The sequence below is a fragment of the Falco cherrug genome, chromosome 9 (genome assembly GCF_023634085.1).
Source record: "Falco cherrug isolate bFalChe1 chromosome 9, bFalChe1.pri, whole genome shotgun sequence".
NCBI classification, from domain to species: Eukaryota; Metazoa; Chordata; class Aves; order Falconiformes; family Falconidae; genus Falco; species Falco cherrug.
Window position 1 is genome coordinate 25,207,368 of NC_073705.1, and position 23,524 is coordinate 25,230,891.

The window sequence follows — 23,524 nt, forward strand, 5'->3', positions numbered from 1 at the left end:
AACCGGGTAATTGATTTCCACTTGTGTGATGTTGACTGCTAGACTGATTTATAGGGGATGCCTTGATACTTTTACGATTTCAAAGCATATCATGCATTCTGTGAACCAAAGGAAAGAGCTGTCCATGGTCTATTTCTTAAGGCTGTTATCTGGATTCAATGAGGGCAGATGGTGCCTGTTTTTTTATCTCTGAAAAGATGATCTGAGGGGTGTTTGCTTCATGTGTCCCTAGTGGTACTTTCATGAGGTGTAATACATGAAAGGGAGGTTTTCTTGTGGTCCCAGCTGTGAAACTTTGGTTGGAAGTCTAGGAGTTTTGTATGCAGGTCATTGATGAAGGTGGACAGGCTACCATCTTGATGCAACAAAACTTTGGGTATGCAAGAATGTTAATTTGGAATGCAAGAAAACTAACACTTCTTGTTAGGATGAACTTGTTTTGATAAACTTGTTTAGGAAAGGTTTTTTTTTTGTTTCCAAGGAAGACTTTTGGGTTGGAAGTAGAACAAATAAACTTTCTGCTCAAGGAACTGAGCAGGGTTTTAAGAGGATGACAGAGGAGGGATTTGACATGAACTATATTCTGAGCACAGGCTAATGCTATACCCACTGGCTTGAAGAAATAAATCAAAAAGAAAAAAAAACAAACAACAAAAACCCAACGACCAACCCCAATCTAAACCCCAAAACCTAAAGAAATGGAAAACTTTTAAGATTTGTTCTGAACAGCAACAGGAACACTCAAAATTATTAGTGTTGTGTGGGATTGGATAAATGGTTTGTCGTACTGCTGGGGGGGAGGGGAGTAATCAGATCTTTCCATTTTGTATATGTTGCTGCTGTGGCTTGAGATCAAATATGAACCTATTTTCTCTACTATCTTTGTCTGTACTATGGTGTGCACACCATAGTAAAGAGACTTTCAGGACTGTGGCTTTGACAGTGCTTTTCTGCGGGGGCTTTGGGCTAGATTGTTTCATTTCTCAATGGTTTTGAGAAAGAATATTCATAAATATGATTTTTTTTATTTCCTATTGCTACCCTCAGTCATTTAATCCTGAGAAATATTCATCCCTGTTTCATCAGTCATTGGGGAAGATATGGCATTTCAGCATGCGGAGGCACCTCCTTCCCCATTACTGACAGTGCTGAAGAGCTACTTTACTCCTGTTATGCAATGCAGGCTTGTGGGGAAATACTATTTTAAGACTGAAAATAGGCACGCTGCATCACAGTGGAAAACACCCTTCTTGTTGAGGTGTGTATGAATGTGGGCACAAAATTGTGCTGATTACCTTATGTTGTCTGTTTCAGAATTGGTTTCTGTGGAGCATGCCACGATGGCATAAATTTTACCCTAATTAAAAAATGAATGGGCTGTGACAATGTCAATGGAGGATGTACCAGAAGCTGAGGCCTTGGCAATGTAGCAGTCCTAGAGCTAGTGGTGTGCAGTGCACTTTTTTTGGACTTCAGACATTCCTGACATCAGAATGAGATTAACAACATAGTAATAGCCTGATGGTTTTCCTAGCCCAGTATCCTATTACCAAATAGAAGTCATAAGAAAGAATACTTTAACAGGATTATCATATCTGACACTTCCTCCTACTATTCTCCTAGCATTCATTCTTAGGGTTGAAGTTTAGAGTCCTCCCTCAACCTTCAGTTTAAGGTCTATCAGGATCTGAATAGTTTTTTTGGTTTTGGTATATACCAGGAGATTAATATCCCATGAACTAAATTTCTTAATATATCTTGGAATGTGTTAAAAATTTTAGTACCAGTGACACCTTAGAGTGAGGAATTCCATAGATTATTTAAGGAACTACTTGTCTTACTTTGAACCCGTCAGCTTCAGGTTCACTTGGCAAATGTCATTTGTCAGGATTTGAATACAGTTGCATGGTCGACCATACTGAATCCCTGGGCAAATGTTTTGGACTGGGAAATGTTGAAGGAGACCAGAACAGCTAAAATCAACCCACTTGTCTTTGCAGTGCTTCATTATTCTTGATTGGCTCTTTATTGCTCATGGCTGCTCTGAAAGTTGCCAGTCCACTTCATTGTCATTTCTCAATCCTGTTGCCTTACATAAGCCCTTGGTGGTCACGTTGTGCTCTGTCCTGAGCCTGGTTTTGCTGTTAGATCCATGCTCACTATGAGGCATGCTGTCAGGTCACTAATAAATATCGCTGTGAAGATCCTAGCACAGTTTCTCTGTTCTTAGTGTGACAGAAAGAAACGACAAGATGGGCATATCTTACTATGTAATGTACCTGACAGAGAGGTTATTAGCTGTTGCTCTTCCTGACTGCTTAAGTGACATGGTAATTTAAATCTCCCTGCTTGTTTGAAAAGCATAGAAAAAAATAGAATTGCAAGAAGGGAAGAATCGTATCTTGCACTTCAGTTTATTTCATGACTTTAGGTTTGAAGCTGGGGAATGGAAGAAAGCATGATCTCATGTCTGGTTTGATTTCTGATGTCAAGAGCTCTATTTCTGAAGGACAGAGGAGGAAGACAGGTAGTTCTGCAGGTACCCACAAACAAAGAGGATTCTCTGCCTTGAATACATGGCAAGGAAATACCACTCTTGCCTCCTGTGCCTAGTGCATTCTCAAAAGGTTGATGAATGATGAGGGGCTGTTTAGAAGCATGTCACAGACATGAGTCATTTATGCTATAGCTGGTTATAAGCACATCTGTCATTTGAAGGTGTAGTTGGGTGATTTAAGCAGTCTTGTGACTGATGGGACTGTAACCATCTATAACACAACTATGCCATCGCCTACAAGATATGAATCTGTCTTCTTTATAAACACACTACCTGCTAGGATGGCATTTCTTTATAATTTTTCAGCCAGTTTAACTACAGCTGGCTGCAGCACTAATGGATGGAGATCGCCCTTCTAAAATTACCCATGAATTAAGAGACCACAGGTGACAGACATGAAGGGATGAAATACAGTAAGAGAAAAGAGATGGGGAGAATCTATACAGTCTCCTGGAGTGCTAAGACTGTGCTCACCAAGCTTCGGATGGCAAGTGAGCTGCTGATTCTGTACACAGTAAATAAGATTTTGCATCAGGCAGGGTCTGACTTTATAATTACACTGTTGCCCTTTCAGCGGAATTTCCCCACAGTTTTAGTTGAGGGCTTTTTATTTACTTTTTGTTATTCTTTTTATAGAAGAGGAAGAAAACAGAGAAGAAAAGATTATCTGTCGCTGAGCAATTAACTGAGTGTATTGGATTTATTTCTTTTCCTCTCCTAGATATCTCTCAGATCACAAAGAGGATTAAGCTGTGAGTTAGGAGAAGATGTTTTTTACCACTACAGTAAGATAAGCTTACATTTCCAATAAATAAAAATGTCAGAACAGTGACTATGGTATCCATGAGCTGCAGACACCTGTGGGGGAGGACTGATCTGTTTTCTGTTTGTGTAAGTATAATGCTCTGGAAAGATGTGTGTGCAGGATACTTTCCCTCAGGACCTTGAGAAGCTGACAAGCAATGAATCCTGCCATTCACCTCTTTTGCCTTCTCATAGCTCTGCATTTGGTCAGGAATGAGTAACTTCATTGAACTTGGTGTAAAAATAGCAGTAATTAAACTTTGCTTTTCACCCAGAAAGTAGGAGGATGTAGAGTTTGCTTGGTTTGAGAGCATTTACGTTCTAAATTGCGAACTGTTGCTTTGTTAGTTCTGGGTATATCCAACACTGTGCCTGAACTCAGCCTCCCCAGTTGGGGAGTGCTTAACACTTCCAGCCTGTCTGTCACTGCTCCTGGTTTCTGTAATAAGGAAGCTTTAGCACATATGCCATAAAGGAATCTCAAGGACTCTGAAAAATACCCATGCCTTATATAGCTCTAGCTTTAACTTCCCATATGTAAAGCAGGGGATGATAACAGTTGCTCCCCCCCCACCCCCCTTCCCTGGAATGCTTAGAATTGATTTAGCTAACTGGCTTCTGCAATATTTGGAAGATTGCCTGGTGGTAAATATTACAGAGGTCACAGCAAGGTAAAAATTCTCAGATCTCCAAGGCTCTGTTTCTAGCTTTTTCATGGCCTTTTTGTTTAACTTTGAACTATTGTTTTAACCCCTCCATCAGTTTACTTATCCTTACCTTCCAACACCACCACTGCACATCATCCTGCATCAAGAAGGGAAATTGAGTATGTCAGCCAGGGAAGAATCAGTACCCTCAGAGTATCTCTGTCTCTTATTATAGGAATAGCCATCATTTATTCCATAGGACAACTTGATGAAATAAAGGATTCACTGTTTTTACTGTGTTCTTATCCTCTTCTGCTCTCAGCCACTGCCAGAGACAGGATATTGGGCTAAGGTAGACGAAGGAATGTGGTACTAAGGTCTAAGTACCGTTGTGTAATGTCTGTATTTTGAGTAGTCCCATAACCACCATTATGCATGGGAGGATTTCAGTGAAAACACTTGTGTTGGGATGTGTTTGCATTAGTATATTAGATAAAGAAAAGGAAAAATGGAGCAATAGGAATGTGTTCTTTTCTCTTGCAGCTGCTCTAGGGATAGAAGCCTCAGGGAGAGAGGTAGATGTAGATTAAGGATCATACCCGAATACAACCTCATAATATTAGCCAAGAGGCCTTCTGTTGGACATCTTTCTCTCCCTTGAATCCTGTTTGAAATGTCTTGGCTGTGAGTTGACCCCAGCTATGTGATTATAAATACTATAGATGCTTTGAAGCTTCACATATTTATGTTTGTACGTGTAATTTTCTGGCACTCTGCTACGTAAGAGTTCCGTCTCTACAGATCAGAGCTATAGCCACCCATATCATCTTCAGTACTGTTGATGTGTTTTGCGGTGATTTTCTTCTCTAGACCAGAGAGTTCTTGCAACAGGAGACTTGAAGGATTGTCAGTATTTGCTTGGTTACTTTGAGGGGAATTTCCAGGGTATGTCTGTTACTGTATTCATCATTCTCGGCACATTTTATGCTGGTTCCTTACTTCTGTTTTGCAGATGGGCTGTTCTCAACTCACATTTATTTTCTACCTGCTGAGCCACATTAATGAGGTCATAACATGTGGCTTAGTGACACAGCATGCTCTGCAACAGCAGCTTAGGGTCTTTTAGCTGAAGGAAGTAGGAGAAACAAATCTGTATGAGAGGAACTGACAAAGTGAGGAAAAGTAAGGTCTCATTAAGCACATTTTACCCAGCAATTCTGTGGGAAAGGGGAACTTGAAAAGGACTCTTTGAAATGCTTTCATCTTATAAATATGGTGTTTCAGTTGCTCAGTGTATGTCACTTCCCTTAACTGAATATCAGAGCTCAAAAAATGCTGCTACATTATCTCCCGTGGGCATTTAGTGAAATTGTAACAATGAAATTTCCTTGTGTCTTTTATTATTTTTTTTTTCATTTTCATTCCTGCAAACACGTGAACCACTGCTGCTCTGTGTATAGATGCTGGAGGGCATCTAGTGGGGAGGGAAGAATGAATTTGCACACTCAGCTATTCACGTAGGAAGCAGTGTCTTTTTGTGGTTTGTTTGCAGCAGGAGATCTGCTTGCACTGGAAGCAGGCTTAGAACATGGATTTCATGCACTGACTGAGTGGGGAGCCAGTTGTAGTGTTTTTCCTATGTAATGGGACATTCTGTTTAGCCATCAGGACCCCTAGGGACCCAGGAGTTTCTATAGACATCAATTTTTTACATGAGAGGGCTCATTTTACCCCAGTGACTAACAGTAATAAAAACTTCTAGCACAGCCAACTCCTCTAGTTGGTAGCTAAAGTTTCCTGGGATGTTTTGCTTGCTATCAGAAAAAGCTCCCATAAAGGTGGAGTTGGGGGGTGAGGGACACAAATGGATGACATGATGACAACCATCCAATCAAAAAAAAAAATCTAAAAAACCAAACAAGACCTACTTAGGAAAACAACCAACAGAAGATGCTTAAATGGAACCTAGTTTAGCAGGAATCGTACATCTTACTGAATTTTACCTCATTCTTAACCTCCCTGAAGAATGAGGGCCAGTATCACCCTTGCATTTTGTGGCATAATATGTGTGTGTGTGTTTAGTCAATCTTTAGTAAGTTCTGCCTTGACATAGCTTGAAGAATCATACCCTGATATTTTGAAGGATCAGATCTGGTTAAGGATTTAGTGATGTGCTCCTTATTGCTTGGATCAAATATTCAGCACTAATGACAATGCAAATGTATTAAGCATATTAAAAATGTGTTCTCTGTTGCAGCTAGTCATGAAAGGTAGAAGTGTTATCAAGTAAAGAAAAAAGAACCCCAATCCATTTTCTGCATGAAAAAACATGTAAATCAAGATGATGAATATTAATGCTGACATGTTATCAACATACTGTAAATAACAGATGCACACTGTTCATGCCACTTTATAGACATACAGTGTTTAAATCCAGTTTGTCATTCTTGTTCTGCAAATTAGAAGATGAACTTGCACATCTGCTTCCTAGACTGTACCTTTTTGCACAAATGATATTGGTACAACACAGCAGAACTATCTCTGGTTACTATCCGTGGGGTTCATCCATCTGTTGTGTGCTGTGTAATAACTGCAGACAAGCTAGACTGGAGCTGATATGTCAGAGGAAAGACAAACAACACGATAGTTACCAGTTCATAAACAGAAAGCAAAACACCCTTTATATTCCAATACTTCCATCCATTTCATATCTGTGCAGTTGCTCTTCCTTTTGTAAAGCTGGGTAAAACTGTACTTAGCGTTTTAGAGGGTTTTAACCTCCACTAATCACAGAAACGAAAGAATGTATTTGGGGCTGAGCTTGGGTGAACAAAAAAAAAAATACTTCAGTGAGTTTTACTAGCTTGAGCTCTGAACTCTAAGGTCTTCAGATCCAGGTCCCAAATATTTCTGCATCTTGGGAATTATCAGGCAAACATTCAGAGTTTATTGTTACTACAGAAAGACCCAGACATGTGTCAGTAGGTCTCTCTTGAAGGATCTCATGAAACACCTGGAAACTGTGCTGTAAAAATGCATATTTAAATATAAATCGATGGAGTGTTGTTGTGCAGCATAAACTGACTACTGTTTACACTAAAACATAGAGGCTTGCTTGGAAGTGTCATTTTTTTTTCTGATTTCTTTAACCTACCAATTAATAATTGGACCAAACAGAAAAGGAGACATAAGGGCTGTAATTAATCAGCTTGTGTTGATCAGATAGTGTTAGCAAAGCCAGCTTTTGAGTGTGATCCTGCTAGCAGCTCCTGTACTTCGGAGCACAGTGTAGTTCTTGGCAGCAGTGGGCTTTTCTTGTGTCAAAAATTGAAGAGGCAGAGGGGGAGTGGGGAGAAGGACATCAGTGCACAGGCTGTTCGTTAGGAAGGCCTAGAGACCTTTAGGAATGCCCAGGGTGACTGGCTGAGACTCCAGATCTGTGTGTCTGCACCAGGATTGTTAGTGAATATTGTGCTTTGCAGGCAGCTGAAACAATTAGGGAAAGGAAGGTTCATTTTGCCTCTTGTCATTAGGGTGTACTGTTGAGGGCCTATGTGTACTCAGCACTGAGAAGGTTTGTGCTTGTGGGACAGGGACAACTTGAAGGAGACTTGATTCCTGATTCAGCAAAGAATTAGTCTGCAGCTCGACTTCCCCTTATGAAGGCTTCGTAGGGGCATGTGGGGATTCAGGAACTTTTCTATCCTGGCTGGCACTCTCCCACTGCTATTGTGCCGAGTCATTTCACTGGTGAGATGAATTAAGTGGTGGGTGAAGATGTGTCCTGTCAATTATGACCATCAATTGTAACGCACTCTAAACCGATACAGTGCTTTGCCAATGTGAGGTAAAAGCCTCTCCTTCTCTCTTTCACCATTATTTCTCCCTACTCCCCCAAACGTGTTTCTCTGTAATGAAGTTACATGAATTTCCCTAGCATGCATTTTAGTGTGTGCTGCGTAGTTGTGTGTGAAGATAAAACCTCTTTTCAGTGATCCTGCATTCTGGATAGATAGTGTATCTATGAGATGCTGAGTTGAAAAGTAACAGAAATTCAGAGATGCCACATGTATTGTGTATTAAATGACTTCATAAGGAAAGATAAAGACTGATATCTGATCTTCCCCCAAGGCAAAATTCTTGCAGAAACAGTGTTGTTTGTTCTACTAATGTGTTTTTATTGCTGTATTTTAGGACTCTATGTACATGTCTGTGTATGTGTTCCCATTAATTTCCTTCTGGTTTTCCTTCAAGCCTGAGGTCTTTGAGTCAGGTGACAGCTCACAGTCTCAGTTTTTCTGTGGTGGGAGAAAGCCCCACTTCCTGGTTTTCATGTAGTGAAGAGAAAATTGAATGGCTTCAACAGCTGCACAGATGGCAAAGCCCAAACATAGATTATTCACGCTTGGTTCCTGAGATATTTTTTTCTTTGATGCTTAAAGTATCTTGGCTAGATAGGCAAATCAGAGTGGGATGGAAGGGGAATCAAAATCCAGTTCCTCTGTGAACTAGATGTGTAGGTGCTGCTTTGTCATACCGGAGGCTGAGGTTCAGATCACAGCCCTGATCAGGCCAAGCAGAGCCTTGAGCCTGGCTTTCCTGCAAACCAGCTGAATGTTGGTGGCTTACATGATTACACTTTCCAGCAATAAAAAAACCAAAACCCAAAAAACCCAGTCGCCTTTTTGTTCTGCTGGTGAACAAAAATAATTTTTGTTTACTTGATTTAACTGGAGGGGTTTTGCCTTTTCGTGGTGGTAGTGCTACAAAGTTGTGCTCTCTCCTAAGGCAGAACAGAAGGCGAGGAGACACCCCCTCAGAGTTAACTGGGAACCAGGTATTTCCCATATATAAGGGAGGAACACAGCTGGGTGGAAAGTACACAGACACTGGAAGGCAGCCTGAGGAGATGGCAGGTTCCTTGTCACTGATTAAAAGCTGTCAGTCTTCCCCAGCAGGCTGTGACTACTGCTCTTGAGTCCCTGAGAGATTTTTGTTAAACAGCAGGCTTTAAAACCCGCACAGCACTCAGCTGCCAGTCTGAGGGGACTGTAACCTCTGGGGAAAAAGGGACCGCAATCGAAATTGGGCCACCGTTGTGCTTTTACATTTGAATACAAAACCTTTTCTTAAATAAACTGAAAAGGAAATAGGAGGCCAGAAAAACTGTGTACTGAATAATCCTTCTGTAAGACAGAAGGATGGTAAAAGGAAGCTGTATGCTTGTGTAGGCTTTCATTGTGCTTTACCAACAAGTCACTGTGTTCTTACTGATAGTTTGGGTGTGTTTACATTGTTCCAGGCTGTCTCAGCTCTTAAGAATCTATCTAGGAGGCTGTAAACCACACATTTGTGGTGTCCTCTATTTATTTCAGTCATTGCTTGTAGGAAGCAATGTATCTTCTGTTTAGAGCTGTGGAATAAGAACCACAGCTGCGAGTCCTAGCCTTCCTACCTACAGCTTTAGGCCAGCTTCTTCACCATCACATGTATAAGTAATGGAGTTTTTACCTGTGCATCTGCAGTAAATTTGCTGAGAGTTTTGGATGAAGCTGGCTTGAAAAAAACCCCAGTCCTTGAAGAGTTAGAGTGAGTGCACAGCTGCATAAGCCTACGGTCTCCATCTATCCATGGCTGAAGCTTAACAAAGATTGGGCTCATGCTTTACCAAGCCAAACTTCTCTATATTCTCATCCAATACGTAACAGAACCTTGAGAAACTCTTGGATATCTTTGCATGCAAGGTGTGTTGTTAAATTTGGATCAATTTATGACATCTTTAGTTTAGATTTTGCCCAAACAGAAGCTAATCCTTGCAAAAAGGTAAGAAATGAGATTCAAAACAATTCCTTTAAAATAGTCGGTTCTCCTTCCAAGGAAGGAAAATCAACAGAGATTGTTTTCAACCTTGGGCTTTGCAGCATTGCTGGGAATAACTACTAGATGGAAGAAGCACTAGAGGTAGCAGGAAAATGAAACTTTCTGTGAACCTCAGTTGTAATAGTAGTTTCTTTATGAAGGTATGAAACAACCTTTTTTCCTAATTGTATTTGTAACTGCTTTTATCTTCCAGTTTTGTGTTTTCTGGGGGGTGAGGGAGGCAGAACTACAGCCTTTTTTCCTCCTTACTCCATGGTAGCACTGCCTAGGTGGAAGCAATACCCTTCCATACTATGGGGTAGGTAAGAATGTGAAAATTTTGTACAGTTCTCCCTCAAAGTGTTTCCTTGCTAGAGTCTTCAAGAGATGGTCTGCTTTTTTTCCTACCCTGCCTCCAGCAGTGCCCAATAAATGACAGCTATTATAGTGTTAAACTCTCAATAAGAAAACTACTACCTTTGGGATGATTCTTCTTTCTTGCCCCACTAGGGAAATCAGCTTATGCCCCGAAACATGAGTTTTGATGACTTTTCATACTAATATTAATACTTAGTTAAAAATGTGAGTTATATTATAGATTATTAAATTATTGGCCCTTTCCGGTAAGCACGTCTGTGACTCGCAAGGCTGACCTCCTTTTGCTGTGAGCAGTGTGGACTGACTACAGGTATTGTGGAAATATAATTTCTCTTCACTTCCCTGCCAATGTTCGAGTGACGATGTGCTCTCTTGTTATGAGACAGCATAAAATTTAGAGGCTAGTCACGATGAAGGTACTAAGAAAGAAACTCAAAGACCTCAGTAAATTTCCCTTCTAAGTGTTCCCTTTTCAAAGGTAAATGGTCTTATTCTTTGTAATCTCTCTTTGTATGTTAACAGCTTTCACCATGCTAACTCTTTTGGAAGAAAAGCCCATTACAATCCCAGTCTGCTTTATCTCTGGTAAAGGAGCCAAAGGAGGAAGAAGCCAATACATTTTTTTATTTTTTCTTTAAAGTCCACCAGCTACTCAGCACACATGTACTGTAAATTCAAGATGTGGATGTTACTCAAAGAAGCAAGTGTGGTGTCACAAGTGTTTTAATAGCCTTTGATTTATTTCCCTAAGTGCTTTATTAAGATGATGCACAACAGCATTTGGAAGCCAAATGCAGTTTTACGGAGAGACTTGGAAGAGTTCTTTTCAATCTCCTGACTTTTCTTTCTCAGCACAGTAATTTGTTTGATTGGGGCAGAAGGGCCCTGGATTCAGAACAGGGATTCTACTTCTTTAGTGTTTCTTTGGGAGTTAATCACCCCAGTTTGTGATCTGAGTGAGTAGAGTATGAATGAACTTACTGTGATATGAAAATGCTGCGTGATTCAGAGAAAAGGATACTGGCTGGGGTTGGGAGATTTGTGTTCTGTTGCTGTATGGGTTTGTGGCTATTAGATGGTGAAATATTTGGTTAGGCATAATCAAGAATCAGCAAATTTGTGTGTATCAAAAGTCAGCTGCAAGGAATCCTCTCCTGTCAAGGTATTTCTAATGATATTCTGCAAGGTTAGTTCTAGGTGCAGTGATATAGGGCATTTTTGCCATTAGTCTGATAATAAATCTGGTATAATTTCCAAGTTTTAAGACAGGCAGAGTAGTGAATCAAAAGGAGACCTGAGGTAGTCACAGTGAGCAAATGGATTACTTTGTAAGCTGGGCTCACTTGAAGAAATGTATTTTAGTCCAACAAGGCGTAATAGTAGTACAAGGGCTGAAGGTTGTACTCACAGTTATACTGTCTACTTACAGCATGGAAAAGAGCTGTGATCGGGCAGTGCGTAGGAGCTGGGATAGGCAAAGAACTGGACATCATGTTCGATTATGAAGGGGTCAAAATGGAGTGCTTTGATCAAAGGTTATGCAAGCGAAGGAGCCAGGAGTTGAATTTTTAAAGAAATATAATTAGGAAATGTTTATTTTAAGACACTGATTTAGCACGAAAAAGTTTTTGTGGCAGTGTACAATTCTGAACAAAACTCTGCACCCAGGATGGGATTTTGGGGCAGAAATGAAAGAAATGGAAAGTGCAACAGTGCTTTGCACTGTATAGTATGCTCCAGAAACAATCTAAATGTGCCTACAAAAGATGCCATCTGTGGCTGAGAAAGTCACAGAATCCTAACTGCTGGAGGCTAGGAGAGTTTTTAGAAGAAATACTAATTCATGCTTCCTGAGGTCTTACACAGATGTCTGTGTTAACCATCATCAGAGGCAGGGTTCTAGGCTAAGTGAACTTCTGCTCTGACACAAGATGCCCACCTTGATGTTGGGCTAGAACAGAACTGCGTAGGTAAATGTGCTCATTGGAAGTGTTGCTATTGTGAAGTAGTTTCACCCCATAGCTGAATTTGCTCGTTTTCATTTTGCAAAGATAATTATTTTACATTAATTCAATCCAAATTATCTCATTCAGTACAAGGCTAACTTGGTGACATTTTGATCGGAATTAAAGAATATGTATAAACTTAAACAGATCTGAAACATCCCTCTAAGGTCATGCATGTAGCAAATGCCCAAAATTGCAAATGAACCAACTCTGGTGACTATTTATAGGGACAGTGACCTGGAAGTTGAAATAAAGGAAAGAAAATATATCATGAATAGTGGAATAAGGTGGGCAAAAGATTGCTCAGGCCAGGTAAAAGATGGCAAGCACTGACGAGAGGTGCGGGAGGAAATCTAGTTTTTAAAGCAAAAGATGATTAGACAAGGTTAGAAGGGCTGCATAAGGAGTCAGCTATTCCAATTGTAGAAACGGGTATTAATTCACTGACCAGACTCAAACTGCACCACTTTCCACTAGCTGCTGATCTGCTCCAGAAATAACTTCTGGCCACTGATATAAAATCAGCATCACCCTTGTTATACTTTTCTTCTCACTATTGATATTATTTTGATAGCTACTATTACCACTTAGATTTCTAGCAGTATCAAAATGCAAAGTAAACAGAAAATGTGGTTGAAAATACAGTAAGTGTAGCTATAAAGTCTTTTCAATCTATGTCCCATTAGAAAGTAATGGTCAGTATTGTAATAAGTATAAATTCATTGCCCATCTCCTCTCTTAATGTAATTAAAAAGGCATTGGGTTTGGCAGTTGGCTTCTCTTACATTCAGTTGCTCTTTATTGTTTCAGAAGAAACCTGCTGAGTCAATTGGTTTAGACAGATGGAATAAACCTCTCAGAGTAAACAAGGCTTGTTAATTTGCAGAATTTCTGTTGAAATTGCTTGAAAAAAACTTCTATAGAGATATAATAGCCTAGTTTAATGTGTGTGGTTTATCTCTGATGTGCAGTAACTCCTGGAATGCTGGTTAGTGCCCTGAAAAAAAAATTGGGTTTTTTGTTAGTTTGGTATGGGAGAAAATGAAAGAGATCTAGAATTAGTCATGAAATGGGTTCCAGTGACAGAGGAGCTGCCTGTTGCAACTTTCTTCCAAACCAAGCACAAAATCCAAATGCATCTCATTTAGCTGAAGGAAGGTCTGAGGCTATTTACTCCTGTTATAACAGGTAGTACTTTAGCCTTTTTTTATTGTAAGTAATCCCATCAAGTCAGTATCATTGATCATTGAATAAGAGAGATCCATTTCAGTTGTACAAAGGACTATTTTGGATCAAACTAAAGATCTGCTTGACCAGTACCTTGTCTTCAGTGTGAACCTATATGAGATAAGAAAGGGTATAAGAACAAGGCCGAGCCCTTGTGTTACTTTCCTGATGTAGCCTTCGAGGTAATACTAACTTCTGGCTCCAGGACTTTATAAAACAGATGAAGTGTTTAATAGAGGTATTTATTAGCCCTTGGTGGGTATGTTTATGTTGGCGTTATTTTTCCATCTTGGAATGTATCCATCATTTGAACCAACACAAACTTTTAGCATCCAGAATGTGGCCAGCTGAAAAGCATCAGGTGGTTGTTGGTCTGTGTTGACTGCAGTGAGAGCTGAATTAATGCTTGAGAACTGAGAAGTTTCCTATGCCTTTAGCTATTCAGTTTTTTCCCTACACTTTATATTAGTGAAGTCCTGCTGTGTGATGAAAGCAAATTCACCAGCTGTATTTTATCTTATAAAATGAACTTGCCACTCACCATGTTGGATCGAGTACCCTATGGAAGTGAAAAAGAAGTAAATGACACAAAATTGCACTTGTGTGTAGCCTTTAGGGCAAGGAGCTCCATCTGGTAGATGGAGAACAGAGAGTTTCTTTGAGTTTTATTGATTACTCTTTAAGCATTGCCTTATCTTTTTAATGAATAGAGAAAGTAAAAGGGATAACTTTGGATAACTCCATTAAGTAGTAAGGAAAAATTCTGGTTCTTTAATAAACTTGTGCTGTGTAGATTAGTACCATGCTGCTTACTAGAAAAGGGAAATGTCAAAGAATAAATCAGTGGTGCTCCTGGATGATCTTCAGCTCTGTATTGCTTCCAGGATGGCCATTTTATTCCTACCACCTCAGAAATATTTTTTCTCTTCAGAGAAGTAAGTGTGTCAATGACCTTGACTCTGACGATCCAGCTGCTTGGGACACATGATTCAACACATCAGTGACTCCTGTTTAGTTACTGTGCCTGAATCTACAATAGGGACCTTATTGGCTTGTTAATGAATTTAATTTTCTGAACGAACTTAATGATGACTGCCCTACCTTCTTCTGATTGAATGTGATGTGGGGAATTGAATCTACCTCCTCCTCCTCTGTTTGATAGATCTGACTTTCTATGTGAAAGAGCCTTTACAAAAGTACCTGCAGAAATCTTGGTCAGAAAAGAAAAAGCAGAAGGAATTAAAATTCTAGCAGACTATATCCTCTTTTCTGAGATGAAGTATGAAAGGCAGCCTTAGCTTCTGGAAGGCCTAGACATTCACCATCAGATAGGATGAGTCAGCCTCTACTGGCTGCAAAATATCTTTTCGCTGACGGAGAGAAAAGTTGGGGAAAAGGGGAAGCATGTAGTTGTTGCTAGCATTACTCTCAGTGGCTCCATATCATGCATGGGATGCTACTGACACTCACTGTGTCTACCTGCCCTTACGGAGGAACTCCCTGTCTGTCCTTAAAGATTGAACATTGACATCTATGTTAGTAAATTTAAAGATCTACTCGTGATGGAGGGATTTCTGTTACTTTGGAAAACACAAGAAGGACAGCTCAGTCTGGCATATAGTGAAAGTACACGAAATGTTTGGTGCAAATCTGGACACATAATTCCATTTATTTTGGCACCTGTTCTATTTCACATAGGAACTGATATCTTCCAACTGCACTTAATGAGCCCAAATCCATCCAGGAAGGGAGAGAATGCTGAGTGAATCAGCAACATCTCAGATGCATTACAGCCTTAATTTACATGTGTATCTGGCCTGTAGTTGATAGTCATCATGTTCATGCCTTAACAACATCCCATTGGGCATTGTCATCCTGTCCTCCCACATAGGTTTGTCTCTTCCTCTCCTTTCTAAAATGTTGCTGCTCTGGCCTCCCTGCTTCTGTCACTTCCTTTGTTAGTTTCAAGAAGTTTTAAGTTGTGCTCTGAAAGCTCCATAATGCATTTATATTTTCTTATGGAACAACACATGAGAGCCCAGAACTTTTCTCAGTGCAGATGCCATAAACATTTGTCATCTCAATCACTAAATCTCTAACAGGCTTTTATGTAATTATATATGATAATTATACAGACTCCACTGTAAACTGTCATTAAGTCTGTAGAAAGGCTTGTACAGATTTTAGTAAGCTTTGGATCAGGCTCATTACCAGTTTTTTCTATCCAAAGAGACAGAATGTATTCTGCTTTATTTTGTCTCTGCTGTACCATCCTTAAGTACATAAAATTCTTATAAATTGGCTTAGTATTTGTAATGGTATGCTCCTTTCTGTTTGGGCATCTACCAGTAATGTACCTCCCTTGCACTCGGACTGTTGCAGCTCAGTATCTAGCAAGTCAGGTGGATACAGCAGACAGGTGAGCCCAAAGCAATGGGGAAGGAAGTGTTGCTGGCACATCAGTCATGACTCACAGCTTGCTGCCTTACTTCTTGGAGGAGTTCACACCATCTGCTGTTGGCATCTGATTTTTAAGAGGGATCTGGAGTGTGTGGATAGGGGCTAAAGTTAGTAATGGAGATTAGTGAACCCAGAGGGCTCCATGGAGGATCAAACTTAGTTGCCTCAATAGTATGAATAGGCTTATTGTCCAAGGGATTGGAGATGCTAAGGCAGAGGTAAATTCTAAAGAAGAATTTGAGTGAGGCTAAAGGACTTTTTTTGTTAAATATGATTGGCAGCTGCTGTGTTGTGTTAGAGAAATCAAATGGGTGAAGGTGGGTAAGTTTGATCAATGGCCAGCTAAGGCTCATGTGTTACTGGGATCGCTGTGCCCTCTATGGGAGACAAAAAGGAAAAATATCAATCAGGCAACTCACAGGAACTGTTAGACTCTCCTGACCAAGCTTAGCTCCTGCTCCTCTGCAGCAAGGTGCCATGGCCTCTCTCTCGCTCTGTGGTTCTGTGTAGTGGGTGCAGGTGGTTGCCCTGACTTTTAAGTCACCAGCTCTGCCTGGTATGTGGCTATAATATTGCTGTACAGCTGTGGCAGAGACCTGTGTGAGATTAATTTCATCTGCTCAGATCATGAGCTGCCAGTAGTCCTGCTAAAAGGCCCAGGCTTGCTGCTGCTAATTCACTGAGCTCACAGGAGAGTTTGTTCAGAAACTCAGCTAGATCTTAAATATCACTCTGTATTGTCTAAATGCAAAAAAAAAGAAGTAAAGGTAAGATACACTACCAAGAGGCCTAGATTCTTTGTAGGAGCAGGGCTGGCAGCATAATTCCTTCTACTGACAGAGTCCTGCAAAAATGAAGTAGTTATACTCAAGGAGCTGAACTTGCCTCTGTATTGAACAGAACTTGCTAGCACTATTAGCTGAGTTAATGCCCAGTGGTACAGTAAGGAAGATGCACTGTTAGTGCACTTCTGCCAGAGTCACAGAGTTGACAAGTAATAATGTCTTCATTCAGCATAAAAAGACTGTTCCATTAGTTGAAATAATAGACTAGGAGTGGGTTTGTCTGGAGACAGAGAACAGGGATCTAGTCCCAGTCCCCTGGCAGGGGTGTATGTGATTTACCTAGTGTTTGTGTTCTAGCGCTGTCATTTACTGCACTCTAGGCTGACTTTATGGGATTAATAATTTATTATGTTTAGTTACCAGTGTTTCCCCTAAAGTAGACTCCTAACTACTGAGTTGCCCATCAGTGCTACAAATCAGATAGCCTATCAATTGTCACAAGAGTAACTTCTGCCTGTCTTCACCCCTAATTTTCTAAAGCAAACTTCACTCTTAGCTGCTGCTTCATTTCCTGCATCTTTTTTACTCTGTCAGCCAAAGACTTCTATTCTAGCAGGTCCCAAAGGTGTGGTTTCTTAATTCCCTGGTTCATTTTGAAATAATCCCCCAGCTGATATCAATCACTGGGATGAATATAGGTATGCTGATTAGCTACTATGACAACAGTGTCTCATTAGCTGAGCAGGTATCTCCCTGCCTGAATACCCAAAGGTGGTGTTTTATTTGAAGGTTTTATTTAGATGAGCTAGGAGTTAATAATTATGCACAAGACCAGTAGCTGAAGACAGTTCAGCCTCTGATCTACCTCAGTAGCCTTAATTCACAGAGGGGAAAGGAGGCCTTGAGTTTCAGGAGTAGCAATGCAATCACTAGAGTTTTCCTTCTCTGTGTCCCTACAGAATAAGATTCCTTTTCCTGCTCCCTTTGCCACAGCCCTCAGAAGATACGTTTGAGCTCCTTCAGGCTCAAACACAGACACACCGCCAGGCATTTTGCCCCAGCTCACCATTTCTTCTGGATAGTTAAGTAACATCACATTTGGGAATGGTGCCATTTGGCATTAGTTAAACATCTCCTTCCCTCTGAAAAGAAACTCAGTAAACCAGAACTAGGACCTATTCCACAGGAATTTCCCAAAGGACTGTTAATGTCTGGACTGTAGAAGTGGGAATGTAAGAGCTTCATGATCCCAAGACTAGCCATATTTCCACTTCCTGGCCAGTAAGAGCTCCCAGTGTTGATAGTGACATCTGTCCTGCAGAACTCAATTATATTCCCGAGTCTTGGCATAAATGCAGTTTGTATTCTTCCATGTTTATCAATGTGGCTGAAGAAATTTGGTAACATATGCTCTATTTTTTTGGTGTCTGTAAACCACTGGTGAATAGGAGGGTAAGCTACCTCAAACTGAAGGTTTCTTTTTGTTTAAACAGTAAGTGGAAATGTTTAGAAAGTACATTGTAAATCTCAAGGTGATGAAAGGATATCTGGTATATGCAATGGTGAAGTAGTTCAGGGCAATTTTTAGTAGCAAGAGTTTTTGTATCTGGCGTTGCAACAAGAAATTGTAAAGTGTACAATTTCTCTCTCACCTTCAGGTTCCCTCTTCTACCCTCCTGCACCAGTTACCAAGCCATAAAGCCGGTATTGGGACACTAGTCCCTCCTTCAGTGGCTGTAGTTTACAGGGTTTGGGAGTATTTGTCCTGCTTAGATGCCTTCCTGAGGGATTTTTGGGTGGTTTGAACTAGTTTGGATTGTGATCTGGTTCCTCTCCTGCAGACACCGTTGCACCTTCACACTCTGGTCAAAACCCTTCCTCTACCCGATTCTGTCAGTGTCCCTTAATGAGCTTTAAGTGCTGTTTAGGAGGTAGCTTTTCCTGAGCCATCTTTTCCCCTTGCCTTATTTCCTCTGTATTTCCTCTGTTTTCTTCACCAGCAGCTTCCCTCTTAAATACCACTAGTTTGTTCTTACAGGAAACATCCCACAAACCACAAAACATATCACATCTCCTATGCACCATTTTGAAATGTCCTTTATAAAAATTGTTAGCAGCTCAGGGATCCAATAAAACTTTGAGTATTTTAACCATTAATAACTTTAGGATTTTTTCCCAATAAGTCTTAACATGAAATAAGATGAAAAATTAATCACAGGAGTTTTATTTCATTCTCTCCAACAGTTCTGTTCTACTCTTATAAATAAAACATTCGCACAAAAGTATACGTATTTTAATATATTCTTATACTGCCACCCAGACTGTTTCTTGACTCTCAGCAACCTCACACACTGTTGATAACTTCATGGGACCACTGCTGTGCTGTGTGTGGATGAGTCAGCTTTCAATTTTCAAAGTATCTTTGCTTTTTTCTTGCAAGCACATATTTCTCATCCAAAATCTAGCTCACTTTCTGAGGTTTGTCATGGCCCTCCCTCAGAACCACAGTTGGCTCCATTGCTACAAGAAAACCTGTCATCTTCAACTAGTGTTTACAATCACCTGACCTGAATGGTTCTGTAGGTACAAAGGATTTCCTTATGGAACTTCTTATTTGCAGTTGTTGGGGTTTTTTTGGGTTTTTTTTTTTTTTTGGTTTTTTTTTTTTTTTTCTTTTTTGCGGATTCACTGTGATGAAGCTGGAAGAGACAGTACAGTCTTAGCTGTACCCTATACCTGGTTTTTATTGTGTGTATCTTGCTGATAGTTGAGATTATCCAGGCTATTCCCTTTCCTTCCCTTTATGGACCAGTAAATCCTTTTTGTTACACTAGAAACAGAGTTTCATTTTTATTTTAATTAATTTTAATGAGCTGCTGGTGGGAGAGTCCTTCCCTTTTTGAACCCAATCACTTTGTCAGCTTGATTAGTCAAATTGCTAGTGAATGTATTACTCTCCACCGTAATCATGAGTGTGGTTGCATTACTAAAAATCTCTCTGTCCTACACACAAGCAGTGTTTGAAGGGCTGAAGGAGGACATCACCCCCCAATAATTAGTACAGCGGCTCAGAGACCTGTCTTCGGATGAAGAAGGCTCCTAAGCTGAAGTTTCATATCATTCAAAAATTACTGTATTTCAGCGTTTGTCCTGGTGTAAAAGAAGATTTGACTGAAAATAATTTCAGTATGTTGGTGGTTGCTGCAATAACAATCCCAACGATTGTTCTAGTGCTTAGACAGCTACAAAAGTGTCTGTACTTTAGCTGACTGTTTTGATATACACTGTCCTCTTCTTCCATTAAAGCCTGGACCTTTCACATCTCCGGTGGCTATCTCCCCAGAACTAACTAATCTGGTCCTTCTGATATTCTGCTAGGAGATTCTGTTCAGGTTCTTTTCTGAAAAGTTTTGCTTCCACAGATTGGGATTTTCCAAGGTGAAAACATTGTCTGAAACATTTCCAACTGACCCTGCAGATGACTGAATTTCAATTTTATCCCTGAACTTTCAATGTGTGGGTTTTTTTTGATTTTTTCTCCAACCACTCCTTCTAGGCAGAAGCATAGGCCTGTGAAATAATGAAGATTGTTCAGGCAGTGACAATACAGATGTCAAAGATACTCTCTGAGGCCTCTCCAGGACTCCTGGAGAGCTTGAGAGTTGACAGTGGAAATTTACACCACGATGAATCTACTTAGCTGGCTGGAAAAATAGGATTTCTGTTCTATGAGGAATTTTGTATTTCTGAAACTATAGTAAAACATGAAAGTGGAAAAGACTGTGAAACTTGTCGCTAAATGGATGATGTCATTCATCCCACTGGCTGGCTGGGAAGGTTTGGTATGTCCCTGGAGGATGTTTTGATTCTATCCAGAAACTGTCACCTGATGTAAAAAATCCTTAGAGAAAACATTTTTTTCAGTGAAAAAAATCTACTAGGACACGTTACATTCTTGTATAGGTGGGACAGTAGCAGGAGGCCTTAAATCTCAGTGACTATTGACAATGAAAGGCTCATCAGCAACATGGAGATGCTAAGAGATACTGTGTCAATATGTGTTCTCTAGAGAGGTACTGGTTCAAAGACTGAAATGCTACAGCTTTTTTCTTGCTTTTTATTTGTGATGGTACCAGCTGCAGGGTACAGAGAGGGTACAACAAAGGAGCTGCTTTTTTCCCTTTGTGGGTCGAACTTGCTTTGGGTTTCCACAGAGTATTTTTCTGTCTCTAGCAGGATAAGTCTTGCAGCCTCTGAGAAAGTGTGAACACAGGGACTTTTAGCACAATAAGATTCTGCTGAATCCATGGGAGTAGGCATCTTCTGAGTCTGCCGAGCAACCTCAAAGCTCAGATGTGTGATTCACATCAGTTAAGTGGCTATGCAGCACCTTTTGCATGACAACCTGAAGGTTCATCCTGAAGCTCATTTAAGTAGTGAAACTCAAGAACTGAGGTCTTGATTCAACAACCATACAATAGCAGCAGGAATACTGTTTTGTGTCCTGTTTTGGTCAGCCTTATTTCAAAAAGGGCATGTTAGTAGGGAAGTAGGAAAGATTCAGAGAAGAGCAGTAAGGATGGGCCAGGTATGGAGTAATTTGTGTGATTGAGCTGACCAGGAATCTTTGATCTGGAATGTGAGAACTGATGGGGATATGTCAGAGACCTCTAAAATCATGAAACTACTAAAGAAGGAACTCAGGGATTGCTTGTTCCCTCTCTTTTCTGTTATGGGAATTAGACACCATAAAATAAATATATTGGAAAGCAAATTCAGGGCAGAGGAGGTGAGTTAATTGCCTGTGCTACTGTCAATTGGAACTGGGAAACTTAACTGACTTGGTTTTACATTGTATATTGCAGTGTTATAAATCTAGAAACCTGTGACTTTATGAGGTGGTCCCTTGATAAAACCTATGTAAAACTTAAGATTGTGCTGCTGAGGCCAGCTCCTGAAAGGGTAGAAAATTTTCCTGTCTCCACATAGCAGTTTGACCTGAACTCTGGAGAAGTGCCCTGGTGAAAACAAAACAAAACAGGGTCCTGGTTTTCTGTCCCACCCAGAGCACGGAAGGCAGTACCTGCCACATGTGCTCCACTCAGGACTTGTGGTAATGTTACTGTAAAGCCTTTTAATAAATAAAACATTTTGTAGTAGAGCTGTCTGGGCGACTACTGCAGGACACTTGTATTCCTAGGCTGGAGGCTGGATCAACTCCAGGTGTAGGGGAATTGGGCTTCTGCTGGGAGTGCCACTGAGACAGTGTTACAGGTATCACCTCTCCGATTACTGTGCCACTGTTTGGGAAAGCTGAACTGTCTCTGACAGGCACAGGAACAATACTAAAAATCCTCATGGGACACACGCCCAATAGCCCCTCTCCGTAGCACACAAGGTTGTTCTTACGGCATTCCTGTTGCTGCAGCAATTAGAAATGAAAAGTCTGACTTACCAGGGGCTTACCTAAACTCTCCCAGCTCTGCCTTCCCTACTTTCTATGGTGTGCTTTCGCTCAGTCCAGCCCCAGTCTTTGAAGAGTAGGGCAGAATATTTCTGTTTTACTCAGGTGTCTGAGCAGCCTTTGGCTGGCTGTGTAAGGAGGGATCAGTGAACCTTCTCCCTTGGGCCCCTGACACTTTTCTCGTTTGATTGACATAGAATCATTGAAGCTGGCTTGAAAAGTGTTTGCACTTGAAACAAGTGGAGCAAATTCTAATTTGTCTGGAATGGCCCCTCCTGTTAAATGTTAAACTGACCTTTTCAAGAGAAATTTACTTGATAGTTCTAAGTGAAGCTCTGCTTTAAGCTAAACCTGTCACTACAACATGATTAAATTCACTTAAATGTACATCAGTTGCACATATTATTAATGGAAATTGAAATCAGCCTAAATGGTAACCATAAATTTTAAAACAGAGGAAGGAGGATAGAGATAGAAAAAAACCCACACATGACGTGAAGGTTAAGGTGCCTTATTCACCCAAAGATTAGATGGGCTGAACAGGGAACTTTATTCTGAAGCAGTGAAAAATCACTGACTACTTTTTTTGTGTATTTACAGTGCTTGAATTCTAATCCACTGAAGAAGAGGAATTCAGTGCTTTTTTTGGCAGGGGTTTGATCTGTGGAGACCTGGAAGAATTGGTCACAGTTGTCTGGTCTTATTTCACCTGCTACTGGACCTTTAAGCAACAAATTATCAAATTTCTGGCAGCCTGGTTGGTAGATGGTGGAGGGGTGTGTGTGTGTGTTTAGATAGTGCTGAAAATGTTTTTTTTGCATACCTGTGATACAGGAATATCTGTTCCCCAGTTGAACTGTACACTTAAAATCTTACACCTGTTCTTGCCTCCTTCCCTTCCACACCATGCAGCATGATAGTTCTAGTATTTGGCTATTGTGACAACTATTACTTGAAGTGTCTGTTCTAATTGGGCCCTAATAAATCAAAATTAAATTGAACACCTTCCACTTATGGGCATTTATCAGTGACTTTCAGTGCAGCAGAAGGACAGGACTTGGCAAGCATCTCTCAGATGAATGTCCGGGAACTTATGAAGGTTCTTTTTGAGGGTGTTATCTTTATGTAGCTGTGCGACCTTTGTCATTCACAGTACAAATTTAAACCTTTTGTAATGAATAACTCTTGTTCTTCCAGACTTGGCTCCACACAGGTAAAATTAGCATGGCTTTTTCCAGCTGTTTTTGGACATAGAGCACTTCTCTGTGGCACTAAATAATACTCCATAAATATAGCCAGCTAAGCTGCTCTTTGTTAGGGTCTAAGCAGGCTGCATT

At 40.4% G+C, this 23,524-nt stretch overlaps 1 protein-coding gene across 4 annotated transcripts in view; it reads left to right on the forward strand.

Moving 5' to 3' along the window:
* Positions 1-23,524, forward strand: part of SORCS1 (sortilin related VPS10 domain containing receptor 1) — a 304,532-nt gene that overhangs the window by 93,362 nt on the left and 187,646 nt on the right. The gene's annotated exons all lie outside the window — the stretch shown is intronic.